Source organism: Salmo trutta, chromosome 1 (assembly GCF_901001165.1).
Source record: "Salmo trutta chromosome 1, fSalTru1.1, whole genome shotgun sequence".
NCBI lineage: Eukaryota > Metazoa > Chordata > Actinopteri > Salmoniformes > Salmonidae > Salmo > Salmo trutta.
In genome coordinates, this window is record NC_042957.1 from 80,062,280 (window position 1) to 80,066,635 (window position 4,356).

The window sequence follows — 4,356 nt, forward strand, 5'->3', positions numbered from 1 at the left end:
GGAGGTGTACTTGTACACCAAGCTGTCTGCTATAGACTAGCATTCTGTCCAGGTGTAGTACTTGTACACCAAGCTGTCTGCTATAGACTAGCATTCTGTCCAGGAGGTGTACTTGTACATCAAGCTGTCTGCTATAAACTAGCATTCTGTCCAGGAGGTGTACTTGTACATCAAGCTGTCTGCTATAGACTAGCATTCTGTCCAGGAGGTGTACTTGTACATCAAGCTGCCTCACTACAGAAGTAAGAGGTGGGCTCCTGCCCTCTGGGCCGTTCTGGCTGATACAAGGCTTACTTAGTACTTTTGGCCGAGGCCTTAGGGCCCTATATAGATCAGTGGTTCCCAAACTGTTTCACTCAGGCCCCTCTTCCAGCATTGGGGAACACCCATTTCTATGGGCACAAGCACTGTTCATGACACAAACTGTTCACACCCCTAAAATGTTATAGATTTAAAGCTTATTTCCTTGCAATTCTATACATTTTGCCATGTCTAATGTGTATTCATGTGATATTTGAGTGACAAAAAAATGAATGTCTAGGGGCTAAAAAAACGTTAGCTGACATGGACATTTCTGACAGGTTCTAAATATCTCTCTAAGAAATGCAATGACTGACATGACAAGAGGAACTGATGATGCACTAACCAGTTTCTACACGTCACCTTGTGCATTCTACTATTACAACTTTCAAGAGTACCGTAATTTCCGGACTATTGAGCGCACCTGAATATAAGCCGCACCCACTGAATTTTTTTAAAAGTATTATTTTGAACATAAATAAGCCGCACATGTCTATAAGCCGTAGGTGCCTACCGGTACATTGAAACAAATTAACTTTACACAGGCTTTAACGAAACACGACTTGTAACAAAAATAAATAGGCTTTAACGAAACACGGCTTGTAACAGAAAATAAAACATTTGCAGTAAACAGTAGCCTACCAAGAAAGTCATTGTTTAAGCCGCGGGGTTCAAAGCCTGGGAAAAAAAGTTGCGGCTTATAGTCCGGAATTTACGGTAAGTTGAAAGCTGGACTGAGTTCCTCCTAGGGGGGCACGCCCCACAGTTTGGGAACCACTGATATATGGAATAGGATACCATCAGTACTGTGTCCATCCTCACTGGTCCAACCTACTTTAGCACCTGTCTTGTCTCAGGTGCCTGTTTGAGACAGACTTGGGTGTCTGTGCACTAGATAGGGAATAGGGTGCCATTTGGGATATTTGCTTTGGGACAAACTCGTTTAAAAAAATATATAGTTCAGTATAGAGACGAACTGAAAAGACTTGGGTCATCTTCACTTGGGATGGATTACCTGAACAATATAAACGCTTGTTTTCGTTTTCTTTTGCTAAACGTTTTGCTACAGTGTGCACTAATGAATACCACCCTGATGACGGACAGACTGCTGAAATGTATTGTTATTTTTTTTATAAGGCGAGTGGTTGGTTGTATGATGATGCATTCTGAATTTGAACATTTGATTGTTGTATGTTTATTACTATGGTGGTCATTTTGAGGCTAAACTTGAGGACGGTACGCTGGTCTGAAGTCCAGCTCTTGGAAACAGTGTTGTTGGACTGGAAGGTGTCTGGCTCAGGGTGGAAAGATCACTTTACCCACAATCCTAAACTAAATGTGTATTGCTATCAGACCTCTGTTTAAATACCATTTGGAGTCTTTAACGTTTGCTCTAGCCTGCCTGGAGTGCTAGATGGGAGGGGAGTTGCAGTTTTGGGACTATTCTATTGGTCCATTTAAGCCAGGCAAGCTCAATCAAGCACAGATAAAGTATTTGAACCCAGGTCTGGTTCCACTCAGTCAGTCAGGATCCAATGGTGCTACTAGACAGATGATTCAGGCCCTCAGCGAGCACTGATCACAGTCATCTGTAACTTTTTGAGGTGGTCAGGTCATTAGGTCAAGGTTCAGTTACACTGTATGACCACATTCATCATCAAGCTGAAACCGTGCAGCACCCACATCCACTCACTGCTTTGGGGAGTGTCCCGAATGGCTCCCTATATAGTACACTACTTTAGACCAGGTACCATAGGGTAGTGCACTACTTAGGGAATAGGGTGCCATTTGGGACGTACTCTTACTATGTTGGACTAATTTGTCACGGTCAGTGTTGACGTCTTCAGAAAGGTGACATGTTGACCTGCTAGACATAAACTATAGTAAATATCAGCACTCTGACATTAGTGGGGAGTTAAATGTTGACTTTCCTGACCAAAGGGAGTTGGATCTGCTGCAGATTTTCTACTATTTTCCTCACCTGTGAAACTGTCCCAAATAGCATCTTATTTCCTATATATATAGTGTACCATTAGGCCCTGGTCAACAGGAGTATGTACCACAGGAGGTTGGTGGCATCTTTAATTGGGGAGGATGGGCTCGTGGTAATGGCTGGAGTAGAATGGTATCAAATACATCAAACACGTGGTTTCCATGTGTTCCATGTTTGATGCCATTCTATTGGCACCGTTCCAGCCATAATGAGCCGTCCTCCCCTCAGCAGCCTCCACTGGTATGGGGCCCTGGTCAACAGGAGTATGGGCCCCTGGTCAACAGGAGTATGGGGCCCTGGTCAACAGGAGTATGGGGCCCTGGTCAACAGGAGTGCACTATATAGGAAATAGGGTGTCATTTCAGATGCATCCTTTGCTTCTCCAGTGATGGGGTGGATCTTTTCAGGCGTGAACTTGAATTGCAATCAATCAGGACCCAAACAAAGGAAGCTGTTCCTACGTTCAGTAGCTGTGTGCAGTATGTTGACTAGGGTCATGTTCATTTGACACACAACGTTAGAAAGCACTCAAACGAGGGAGTTGGAGGTACCATCTGTACTAATCCAATAAAACGTATCTTCTGTTGCAAAACGTTTTGCTACAGTGCGCCTCAATGAACATGACCCAGGTTTGTGTATACGTCACTTCAGGAAAGAAGAGCAACATTTTGCTCTAGCGAACCCAGATAAGGAAAACAGGACTTTGTACACCAACATCCTAAAACCAGCTGGATGTTGGGAATTTAGTAATAAAGGAGTCATAGAAAATGTTTTCTATTTAAAAGAATAAAGATGTTTTGTACTATTACCATTAACGTCTCATATGGTTTTAATTGAATGGATACGGTTCTAACACTACTGGTCAGATTACTGTAACTATCTCACGGATACGGTTCTAACACTACAACTATCTCACGGATACGGTTCTAACACTACTGGTCATGTTACTGTAACTATCTCACGGATACGGTTCTAACACTACTGGTCAGATTACTGTAACTATCTCACGGATACGGTTCTAACACTACAACTATCTCACGGATACGGTTCTAACACTACAACTATCTCACGGATACGGTTCTAACACTACTGGTCACGTTACTGTAACTATCTCACGGATACGGTTCTAACACTACTGGTCACGTTACTGTAACTATCTCATGGATACGGTTCTAACACTACTGGTCACGTTACTGTAACTATCTCACGGATACGGTTCTAACACTACTGGTCACGTTACTGTAACTATCTCACGGATACGGTTCTAACGCTACTGGTCACGTTACTGTAACTATCTCACGGATACGGTTCTAACGCTACTGGTCACGTTACTGTAACTATCTCACGGATACGTTTCTAACACTACTGGTCACGTTACTGTAACTATCTCATGGATACGGTTCTAACACTACTGGTCACGTTACTGTAACTATCTCATGGATACGGTTCTAACACTACTGGTCACGTTACTGTAACTATCTCATGGATACGGTTCTAACACTACTGGTCACGTTACTGTAACTATCTCACGGATACGGTTCTAACGCTACTGGTCACGTTACTGTAACTATCTCACGGATACGGTTCTAACACTACTGGTCACGTTACTGTAACTATCTCATGGATACGGTTCTAACACTACTGGTCACGTTACTGTAACTATCTCACGGATACGGTTCTAACACTACTGGTCAGATTACTGTAACTATCTCATGGATACGGTTCTAACACTACAACTATCTCACGGATACGGTTCTAACACTACTGGTCACGTTACTGTAACTATCTCATTCACATGTTATGATAGGGGATAGACCTTCAGCTAGCCTGAGGATAGTACTTTTCAGACTGGGCCAGTAGGAATGTGCCCAACTAGCCCGTCAGACCAGCCAAATGTTGTATTTACAAACATGGCACGGGCCGGCACATTTTGGACCCGGTTGTTACCCTGGCTAATAGAAATGGTCTGCTAGCCTGGCTGACCCAAAATCCTGAGTTCTGTCCATCTCTTGATGTAGCTCCAATTTGGATTGTTTCATATTTCAGACAAAAATAACCAAAAG